This window comes from Condylura cristata, unplaced genomic scaffold (genome assembly GCF_000260355.1).
Source record: "Condylura cristata isolate star-nosed mole 26May11 unplaced genomic scaffold, ConCri1.0 scaffold00008, whole genome shotgun sequence".
Lineage (NCBI taxonomy): Eukaryota > Metazoa > Chordata > Mammalia > Eulipotyphla > Talpidae > Condylura > Condylura cristata.
The window spans coordinates 4513749-4525830 of NW_004567109.1; positions in this window are offsets into that span (position 1 = coordinate 4513749).

Below are 12082 nucleotides of genomic sequence, written 5' to 3' on the forward strand. Positions count from 1 at the left end.
AAAGGACTAGGGAAGGAGGTCTAGCTTTTCTCGGCAGTTCTTTCTGGCCTTAGAATATTCTCCTGGTGGCCTCCAGTCCAAACGCTGCATCCAGAGTGGCTTGAAATAGCTTTCATCCTTTGTTTGAGCGCATCAATTCAATGCATAATTCAGCACTTGGTTTTGATTTGTTTCCAAATTGTGGGGAATGTGCTCCCCTTCTCTTGATTTGATTTTCCTTTTGTAATATGTAAAATATTTCATGATTCCAGAATCAAAGCTTCATAACAAAATGTCCAGACAGCCTCATTTTCATTCCTGTTTCTGCCTCTCCTTCGCTCTATTTCTCCGGCTCGTTTGTCCTTCCTGAGTTTCCTTTTGAAACTAAGAAAGTGTGTGTTGGAGGTGTGGTGTGTGTATGTGTGTGTGGTGAGTGTATATGTATGTGTGGTGTGTGTGTGTTTGGGGCTTTGGGGTGTGTGCAGTGTGTGGGGTGTGGGGGTGTATGGGGGGAGTGTTTGGGGTATAGGATGTGTAGTATGTGGAGAGTGTGTGGTGTGAGGGGTATGGGGGTGTTTGTGTAGTGTGTGGATGTGTGTGTGCGTGTGGATGTGTTTGTGTGGTGTGAGTGTGTGGTGTGTGGCTCTGGGGTGTGTGCGTGTGTGGTGTGAGTGTGTGGGACTGTGGGGTGTGTATGGTGTGTGGTGTGGGGTGTGTGGGGGGTGTGGGCATGCACGTGCGCATTCGCTCTATCAGCGGCTTCTGAACTCCTGAATTCAACCACCTGCAGATACAACCCAGACGCCCTCGCCGTCTGCCCCAGTGCAGGCCTTGCTGTCGGCTTCCCTAAGCAAGAGGCCGCCTCTGCTCCTGCAGCTCTTACTGGGTTAGGTGGTGCGAGTCCCCGGAGGTGACGCAGAGCTCTGGAGCTCGTGCGGACCCGGGGTAAGCCCTGCACTGCTCTACAGAAAGGATTTGACATCCAAAGTGCTTGCTTCTTGGGGACCCCCCACCTGTGCACCCCGGAACGGTGTCATATTTCTCCGCACTTCACTCAGATGTGGGCACGTTATCCCGTTATCCGCAGGCTTCGGAGGTGGCACTTCCGTCACTGACATCCAGGCCACCTCCGAGTATAGAGTATCGTCTCCTCCGTTCAATGCTGACGGCTTGTCGGTGGATTTTCACATCTACGTTCGCTGTTTCCCTACTGATGGCTGTTTGTGCAGGCTCGGGTCTTTCACCATGACGAAAAATCATCTCCAGGAGTAACTTGCCTTGAATATGTCATTTTATTTGTTTGTCAGTGTGCTCCTGGGGCAGATTCCCAGAATGGAAATTGCTGGAACAAAGGCGAGCCCTAGATGGAGTTTTGCTAGAGCATCAAGTTCTCCACAGGTTGTTTGTATTAGCTCGAATGCTACCAATAATGTGTAAGGACGCTTCCCTCCGTCCCCTCATCACCTGTAGTGTTTGGCGGTAAAGCTTTGAATTTTTACCCCTTCACAGGTAAGAGAAGCGCCGCGTTTTCTCATCTCTCCCATGTCTGCTCATTTCCTCCTTCGGTGTGAGGCATCTTTTTGTAAGGCTCTGTGCTTTGCGTGAACTATTTGTGGCTTTCATCCACTAAAGAAATTAGCCCGGAGGGAGAAGAAGATGGCGTCAGGGGAAGGTCTCTGCTTTGCTCCTGGGAGGGTGAACGAGCAGTCTGCACAAGCACTGACTGCAGAGGACCCCTAAGGCTGGGGTGAGAGCACCCCCGATCATCAGAGACCAGTGCTGACTACATGTGACCGAAGAGACGCAGGGAGAATTCAACTCATGGCACTAACAGTGAGCTGGGGACAGGCTTGAGCTGGGGCATTGGGGCCTCCCCCCCCCACACCCCGCAATCAGGCAACGGTGCAGCACGAACTCAACCCTACGCTCATCCAAAATAACCAAGAACTTGCAGACAAAAGTCATATTAAAACACTAGCAGATCTGCCCCTCCCTGGTGGCACAGCGGTTTAAAGCACAGCACTGAGAAACTAAAGCCACTTCCACATGACTTCAATTCCCGCCTGCCCTGGAGGTGACCACATGGCGTGGCAGACCTCTCCTGGCCTGCCCGCTGCTCCCCTCAGCAGTGTACTTCGTCAATCTGCCTGTTCTGTTCCCCACTCTGTCTCTGGTGAAGCCTCTCACCCCCCTCTCACAGCCTCTGGCCTGTACCCCAGTTCTGTATGCACAAATTAAATCTTTAAAAAAAATTAAAAAAAAAACAAAACACTAGCAGATCAAATCTAGTATTATACAAAATGGAAAAAAGATGATAACCACATTGGGTTTGTAACCCCAAAATGCCGGATTGGTTTCTCCTTAAATATACTACAGAATGTTATGCACAATATCCAGCGAGGAGAAATACTGCTTCAGCAGATGCCAAAAGAGCACTGGATAACATTCGACATGTAAACAGAAAGCGGAGCTGACTACGGGTGTGGTGAGAGCATGAACCCCTCTTGGAAAGAGCCCACTTTTTTTTCTGCTGAAGGCCAGGTCAGCCGCCAACAGCTTTACCACTGGGCTTTGAACAGGTGTCTGGGGAACCACGGCCCGCAATTTAAAAAATCACAGCGTCGGGAATATAGAAGTACGGACAAGAGGAAGGATTCTATGGTGTTTGTGGGTGAATTCACAGGAAAGCATATAAATGCTGTGATCACGTCCTGCATAACTAGCCCAGTGCTGAATTTGTAAAATAAAAGATTTCTGGCTAGTTCTTTACATCTGTTGCTTCGTGGAGAAAGATTTTAGCCACACACATTGGGGTGTTAGTATTTTTATTAGGATGCCTTTGTCTTGAAATCTCCCCGCCCCCCACGGACCACTTATGTTAGAAGGGTGGAAAATATTAAAATAAATGCATGTGTCAGAAGTGATTTTAAAAAGCAGAAAACTCTGGCATGGAAACGGACTTTAAGGGTGGAAATATCTTTGATGTCCCTAAGGTGGCACACACCTGGCAGGACTGAGACAGGACGCCCTGCCTATGGAGAGATGCTTCTGGAAGAAAATCAAGTGCAGCCTAGAGGAGAGACCCAGCCGGAAGGCGGGCGCGGCAGTGCCCTAGCGCCACCTAGTGGCAAGGACTAATGAGGCGTTATTTGCCCGGAAAAATACAACATTTCATCCCAAGGAACTCTTACGTCTCAATTTCAAAATCACTCTTTAGGTCCGGTCCACGGTCCACGATTCTTCCCCGCTTTACTAAATAATGGACATTTTTATCTCAGATGCTGAAGGTTCTGTTGGACCAGAAAAATGAATGAGCAGCCTGCGGACAGGATTGTCAGAATCTTGCGAGGAAGGTGAACTCTGGAGGGAATGAAAAATCTTTGCATTTGGGAAAAAACGACCTTTTAATATGTCAACGTTCTTAGAGCTTGTGAGCATGGAATTTCGCCCTCCTTCGGCCTTGAGCGCGGTTATTAAGCATCAGACCCAATCCATCTATCACACCTAACACTAACAGACCCCCTCTAAACAGACTCACCAATCACCCTTGAGTCAGTTCTGACAATACCTGTGGGTCTGTACATACAAGAGAGTTAAGGACTCGTAGTCAACTTGACATTGCAAGTAAACATGCTTTGCCAGGGTCACCTCTTGTGACTATTTACACATGCAGAAAATCAAACGAATCCACGCAAATGCACGAAGCATTAATTCATGGTGCATACGAGGCAGGATTAAATCACATGCAATTGCTCCCAATCTTCTCTGTGGCTGTTCTTCCTGGATGTTGGAGGAAAATGATCCCAGGAAATCCCAACCCACACTTGCCCACACCTGGGCTTCTCTGCCTTAGGGCTACTGACCTGGGGGCCAGTTCTTCCTTCCCTAGGGGGGGCAAAGCTGTTATCATGGAAGTTTAGCAGCTGTTATCATGGGATGTTTATCCCAGCTGCTAGCCACCAGAAGCCCATAGTGACAATCAAAGTGTCTCCTGACATTGTCAAATGTCTCCCTTGGGGAGGAGCGAAATCACCCCAGTTGGAGACCACTGTTCTAGAATAATAACCGGAGCAATTTCTGTTTGCAGCCTTGCTAGACAAAGGTGACCAGGTAAACAGCTGGCCCTCTTACTGTATAATCTGATCCACTTGGATCCACAACTGGGCAGGACCGATCTAGGCAAGTCTTTGCAAAGGCCCCCCTCTGAGGGCCGAGCTGAGTGCACTTGGGTAATTTGAAAAGCGATTAAAAGGTTGGGAGGTCGCTGGCTTCGTTCATTAGAACACCTGCAGCTAAGTGGCCCGTTACCTGTGTGGTCCTGGCCCATTTCCAGCCCAGGTGACGGTGTTCGACCTCCTGAATTTTCCTTCCAATTTCCATTGCCCATAGTGTCTCTCTTCCTTTCTGCTCTGTGCTGCGTGATTAAACTGTAATTATTCTCTTAGCTTCTGGCAGTTACTTAAGGGGATATTCTGTTGTGATTTGTTCATCATGTTTAAGTCCATCAAGCATGGAAGAACGCAAACAACAACCTGATTTTCCCACTTCGGGCTGTGGAGTGTAACCAGGACAGAAGCTGTCTCACCTAAGAGAAATATGACCCAAGACTTTAGAAGCCTTAAGGGGATTTTGTGCAGCAGGCCAAGCCCAGGGGAGGAGATAAGGCCGTATTACCTGTCCAGGCCTCTGCTTCAGACGCAGTAGAAGGCCCTTGCTCCTCCCATTCATGACTTCCCTGATGGCGGTGTCCAGCTGTGCCTACCCACACCTGACCTTTCAGGAGCCGCCCCCCGACCCCATTCTGCAGAGTGCTCTCAAGCCTGTGCCCGTCTCAACAGCCAGCCCTGTGTCTTGTGCCCATAGAGCCCTGGCCTCTGTGCAACGTTCATGGAACAGATCTCACAGACCAACTGGTCACGGTTTGTCAATGTGGCAGGCGATTCTTAGTCCATGGCAAACAGGAAAGGGGGTGACCCTACTTCCTTGAAGGCAGCCTCTATAGCTCATTCCGGCGACCTCAACCCTCTGCTAACTAGCTTCTAGGTCATTAAGTGATTTTGCAGCTTAAAAAACAAAACAAACGAGAGGAAAAGAGCCTGACAGCGCTCTGTTGGGCCGCCAGGGGGCGCATGCTCGCACCTATTCCGCGGGGCTGGTGAGGCTCTCGCGGGAGGGTCCTCCACTGGGCTCGCCCTGCCCCCTGTGCCCTGCTGGGGAGAGGTCAGTGACCGCCTGCAGGGGAGAAATTCAAACCATGTTCAATAATGTCAGCGCTACCCTTAAAAAAAAAAAAAAGAGAGAGAAGGCCAAGCCAGGGTTTATGAAATGGACCCTCGGTCTGAGAACCACCAAGTTCGGGACTTCGACCTTGCCACGTGGGAGCTGCGTTAAGGAGCTGGAACTCGAAACCGCGTCAGACTTCAGAGACCACCGTCTTCCCCCTACGCCAGCATCGCCAGGTTATTCTGAGGAGTGTGACCCGAGAGAGTTCCAAGCTGTTCCCTTAGCACGGGAACACCGGGTTGAGGGGTGGGGGGCCCAGGGGAAGGGGGGGCACAGGAAGGCTATGGGTGGGGGCGGGGGACAGCCAAGGCAAAGGGGACCGCGCTTCGAGAGCTGGTTGACTGACGCCCATCCTGGGAAGAGTTTGTGGCATCACTTCACAGTGGGATACGGGCGGCAGGAGGCAGGGGGTGAGGATGGGGGCACAGGGGCCCCAGTGAGGCAGACGGAGACCCCAGCCCGCGTTCCTTCCTTCTCACCGCCCGGCTGCCTGAGTGAGAGCTGAGACTCAGCCCTGCGCTTGCAGGAACTCAGAGAGCAAAGTCAATGTGATTTGCGGAGTTCACATTTTCAGCTGGACCCTCCCCACCCACCCAAAAGGGCCAAGTGGGACTGCATGATCCTAGTTGCCAAGTCACCTGTGACTGTCACCTGCCAAAAGTCACCCCTGAATCCGCCCAGAGTAAATTCAGAGCTGAAATGCCGGCAGTGGCGGTCGGGAAGCAGCTGTGGGCAGGTAAAGCAGAGGGCCGGTCAGTTGCTCTAGTGACTTGTCCAATGTCTCAAGCCTGGAGTAGCTGCTGGAAGGTGCCATGTCCTAGGAAGGGAAGGGGCCTGTCAGGGGCTTCTCTTGAGAGAACCCTTTCAGCCTCCTTGGGTCTAGACTCTGCACGACACACGTGTCTGAGCGGCCTGAGGTTGGCTTGTTCTTTCCTCTTTCGCTTTGAATCAAAACCCTCAGCGGTAGGTTTCACTATGACACGGAACTGATTTCATTTTGGTCATCCTCCTCTGTTTTGACAATCACAGCTTGGGAGACCTGCCGAGCGGTCAGGAAAAAGGACTCGTCTTCCCTTGACTTTAACCAAAACAATTCTGGTTTATAAAACTATAAATTAGATGACTATATTGGGCCACGCTCACTTGGCTGTCACCGAGCGAACCAGGCTAACATGTCTGAATTGCAAATAATCCGTTCCCCATGGCCATATTTTTACCCACGGCAACACACCTCTGATTCAAGGCTTGAAAAGCGAAGGCCACGTGACTTCAAGAAGATGAGCACTTCCTTTCAAGTTATGAAGCATGTCGCAACTTCAGCAAGCAGAGCATGGCCTTCTGAGAGAATCAGCTCTCCAGTAAAAGGAAAAAAAAAGTCCTGACTGACAGTTCTTTTCAAGTGTAAATGAGAGTGAGAACGAGAAGGTTTCAGACTCTCATTAGGTTGGATGATACTTCTGCTCTTTTCATGTAAATATTGATATCTAACCTGGCTTTGCCCCGTCAGAAATCACTCATGCATACAGATATGCTCAGAATGTATTACACTTGTTCTCTGTTCCTTTCCTCAGTCTCGTCATCGTTTCTTTCATGGCCCTTTTCAAAGAACACCGCTGTGGTTTGTGGCCAGCTTCACGAAGGTGGCACCCTGACCTGCCCAGCCCCAGCGGCCGTGACCAGTAAGTGCAGGTCTCACCATATCTCTGTCTAGTGACTTTTTTTTACCACCAAGCATAGGAAGCCATCCAGGACCAATACTTACACACAGAACTGGGATGACTCAAAGGGTTATTGAAGACAGGCCGGTGCCTAACAGGGAACCACCAGTGTTTCTTGTAACAAAAGAAACCACAGTGCTTCTTGAGCTCACAGCATCTTTGCAGCCTTTCATGAGGTTTTGGTGTGTACACAGCTCTCCAAGTTGAGGCCGATGTACTTTAAAAATCACGACAGTTCTTTGTTATAGAAACTAAAGTTAACACAATTTAAAATGAAGCATAATAGGGCCCTCCCTGGTGGCACAGCAGTTTAGAGCTCAGCACTAAGAAGCTAAAGCCACTTCAACACGAGTTCGATCCCTGCCCCGGAGGTGACCCACAGGGCGCGGCATTCCTCTCCTGACCTGTCCGCTGCTCCCCGCAGCAGTGAATTTATGTACATCTGCTTGTTCTGCTCCCACTCTGTCTCTGGTGAATCCTCTCACCGCCCCTGCACCTCTGGCCTGTACCCTGGTTCTGTATGCAAAAATAAATAAACCTTAAAAAAAAAAAAGAAGTTTTTATCTGTGGACAGGGTACTTCTGTTTCTTGTCTGTTGAGAAGGTTTCCATGGTTTGCTGGCAATCAGTAGGTTGAAGCAAAAGTCTGGTTCCAAATCCAACTTATTTGGTTTTTATTTTTCCTGGGTTGCTATTTGGCTAGTGATTTCATTTAGGTTCCTCTGCACCTTGCAGACAGGACCTTGCAGTCCTGGGGTTCTCTTGGTCTTTCCTCTTTCATTTTTAATCAAAAACCTCAGCAAAAGGTTTCAGTGAGGTGTGTGTTAAGCCTCAAAATAGTTTACTTTTAAAATAGGAGAATGTATTGGGTTGCATAATCAGGAGGTACAGGAAGATCATGTTAGTTTCAGGCATGGCAGGATTTAGGTGCCAAACCATGTCATAAGTCCCCCTTCATTCCTTGGGGTTCCTTTTCTAGCCCCCTGAGTTGCCTTCATTCTAGACCCCCTGCCCAAGTAAACAAAGATGACTCCACGCAGCATCTCTTTTAACAAAAGGTCAGATGATTACAGTTCCAATCTGTGTAATGCAGGTTGATTCCCGGTCTAAACCATCACCATGTCTAGGAAATGCTGGACCCCAGTGGGGATGGGGACAGGCCCGAAATTGTATCCAGCCTCCAAACTTAAGATGATGTCTGTGTGGACCAGATGGCCTGGGGACCGAGAGGGATATTATCCAAAAAAGAGTAGTGTAACTTGTGGAGGGAAAAACAATACTTGCTCACATTACAACTTCCGCATCAAAAGTCACTGAACTTGGAAGCCCAAGTTCGCACCCGCAGACAGTTCTGTCCATGCAGTAGACTGAGAGCTAGAAGTCATGGGTGCATCTTCCAGGAAAGTCTCTTTCCAGTGCGTCCCCCCCAGGCTAACCCAACCAGCATGTCACACGTGTAGGGCTGGCAGCCCTCATGCTTTATAGCTTGAAACTCTTGGGAAGACAAGGGTGGGAGAGAGGCCGTCACCTGGAGTGAGAGCTCCCAGACCCAGGAGCTTGAGCAGAGGGGGGACATGAGATGGTTGGGGGCAACTCAGTGTCTTGCACCTGTTTTTATCAATTCAGTGCAGCTGGAATTGGGGATGCCCAATTCCTGGGATCTCTGTGGGGAAAAGGAAGACAGTGATCTTTTCAGTGTGGCTTGGGGGAGGAGCAAGAGCAGAACTTAAGATCTTCCCCCCATCCTGAAGCATGTGACACTTGCCTGCTATGGGCTGGCTCTCCTGGTCCACCCCTAGTTATTGTCGCTGCTTTCACTGCAAGTTCATTGCCAACGGGGGGCTAGGATTAACCCCACCTTCTCCTAATTAAAGAACTTCTTTCTGCAAAAGTCCTTTTCTCAGCCACTGACTGGCTCCCTTCCCAGGGTGGGTGAGACCTGCAGGTGGTCTGGCCCTCTCACCAGCTTCTGTGGCTGAGAAGCCTGGGACACTTCTTTATCCCTGGAAAAACAAAGCCCCACGTCCTGTTCTGTTTGAATTGATCCTCAGAAATCGCCAGGGTGATCTGGGGGTTGGGTCATCCTGCCTTATTTGTAAACAGAATAGAAAGTAACTATATTGGGGGGCCTCCCTGGTGGGCTAGGGTTTAAATCTCAGTGCTAACACTGTTATGGCCTGAGTTCGATTCCTGGCCAGGGAGTGACCCACAGGGCGCAGCAGACCTCTCCTGTCCTGCCCGCTGCTCCCCTGCATTGTACCTCAGTAGATCACCTGTCCTACCCCCTTCTCCCACTCTGGAGAGTCCTCCCACCCTCTCCCTCTTCCCCCCAAGTTTCCACACCTCTGTTCTACAACCCATTTCTTCTTCATAGAAATAAACAAAGAAAAAAGTAACTGTATTGGGGATAATAAAGTGACAGTTTGATATTGATGCTTAAGAATTGTTTTCAAAGAATTTTTGTTCAAATAGGTTCTCTCTGAAATGCTGACAGAAGTAACAAGAGTCAACATTTCATTGATTTGTTATCACTTTGGCAAGACCCGTCTCAACCTCACCCTCTTCTGCCTTCTTGTTTTGCTGCAAAGTGAGGTCCTCCAAGCTCCTGTTCAAAGACATGTGATTATACAATGCATGGAATTCAGAGTGTGTGTGCTCACTCTGCACTGTGGGAGATAGAAACGCTCCCTTCAGTGAGTGACTGGCTGCTTCCTCCTCATTGTCTCTAAGCTCACAACCCCATGAGGGAAGTGCTACAGTGATACCTTTGGTATTATCAGTGTTATTCACAGAAGCCCAGGAAGGCTTAGTGACTTGTCCAAGGTCACACAGCTCATAGGTAGTGGAGGTTAAGATGCAAACTTGGGTCAATTCACCGCAGCATCCAAAACTGACCTGAGCAGCCAAATCAGCCCCCTTTACAGACTGGGGAGGCCACAGCCCCTATGTCAGGCACCCACCGCCTTCCTGGGCACGCTGGCCCACAGCAGGCCCTGGTGTTCAGGGGGGATAATCTGTGCCTGAATGGGCAGATTGCAACTCCACCCCACAAAGGTAGGGTCCACATCTGTATATATTGCACGTCCTGAACTTGGCCTGGGCATCAGTAGCTCTGTGCTGAGCTAATGAATGACTCTGGGCTACGTGAACTTAATCTTGACACCTAGTCACCTCAGTGACCAGATGGCCGCTCTGCCATAACTCTGGCTCGATTCATATAAACATGAGCAGTCATGGGAATGGCAGGTGAAGAACAGGAGAAAGGGAAACAAGACAGCAAAGCTCATCAGGGTCTGTTTCTCTAGAAGTCTTGAGAGAAAAAGGTTATTTTGGGGAGGAATTGTTTTCACAGCGGATGTTATATGCTATATTAAGTAGTTTTAGTTTTTACTTTTTTTTTTAAAGACTTATTTATTTATGCATACAGAGCTGGGGTACAGGCCAGAGGTGTGGTGGGTGAGAGCATTCACCAGAGACAGAGTGGGAAGCAGAACAGACAGATCAACGAAATATACTGCTGAGGGGAGCAGCAGGCAGGTCAGGAGAGGTCTGCCGTGCCATGTGGATCCCCTCCAGGGTGGGGGGTCGAACTCATGCTGAAGTGGCCTTAGCTTCTTAGTGCTGTGCTTTAACCCACTGCACCACCAGGGAGGGCCTATTTTTTGCTGTTTGATGTGACTCATCAGATATTTTTCCTCAGAAAGATTATGTGTGTCTGTCCCCACTTGCATGCTAGCATAAAACTTCCTTTCCTCTAGGAATTTGGAAGCACTTCAGTGGAAATAAATTTCTTTCCTGTGGTTGATAATGTTCTTTAACGATGTTGATATTAGAAATAAATAATGTATGATATAAGATAGTGCTAAAGCAGTGAGAGAAATTCTCCCAGATCTCTCACGTCAAGACTTGTCTGAATGCCTTTCGGTAATCTGCAGCTAAAGACATGAAAATACTAAAAGATCTATAAACATGATCAAGCTTGTCTCTTCTTTGTTTTAATACATTTTCCCCCTCTTCATAGAATAATCCTTCCTCAGAAATTCACATGCACAGGAAAAGAATAAAGTACAAGCAATTGCTGCAAAAGATTTTGCAGCAAGTAATTAGTCCTACTCTTGAAGGAGAAATAGTGTAGATCTGAGAAAAACCCAAATTTATCTGCAACCATGGGCTTCCAATACAGTGGTCCCTGACAGCAAAAAAGAATCCTGTCTGAATGAGCTGTTATCTGCATTGAAATTACTGCAATATAAACTTAACTGCCAATGCCACATGTCCATTTATATTACAGATAATTAGATGACATTTGATAGTGCTACTTTATCTTTGTGATGGTTAATTGTAGGTATTGACTTGTAGGGTGTGTTGGGATGAGATTAACACTTCAACAGTGATTGCATTGCTCTCTGTAAGGTGGGTGGGCCTCATCCACAGTTAAAGGCCTGAAGGGAACAAGGAGACTGGTCTCCATGACCAAAAGGGAATTATTCAGCACACTGCCTTCAGATTTTATCTGGACTATAGGCTATCCTGGATTTCTAACCTGCTAGTCCACACTGCAGTAAGATAGATGATCTGTAGAGATAGACAGAAAGAGGGAAAAAGGGAAAGGTAGATAGATAAATGCATAGATGATTGATAGATACATAGATGAATGATAGATAAATAGATGATAGACAGACAGATAGATGATAGATAAAAAGAACACACATCAGGTTCTGTTCCTATAGAAGCCTCAAGAGAAAAGTTTAAGATTGCCTAAATTCTTTTAAAAAATGCTTACCTGCATTCTGAAAAACAAAGCACTCAAGCTTCATTTCTAAAGCTGAAATAAATCTTTTCAAAAGAAACAGGGGCCCAATTTTGCACTTAAGAGCCATTTATCATCTGACTTGGAACATTAGTGCATCCCCTGTTCAGACACGTGTTTGCCATAACTATCCTATTTCATCGCGGTCAACTATAAGAATGGTACGTTTAGTGATTTGTGTTCCCACCTGTGTCTGCTTTTGCCTCAGCTACATGCCACACTGGGGGTGGGGTTAGCCTCATGGCTTCTAATTAGAAAAACAGGCTACCAAAATTCTTTGGAAAAGAAAGTCA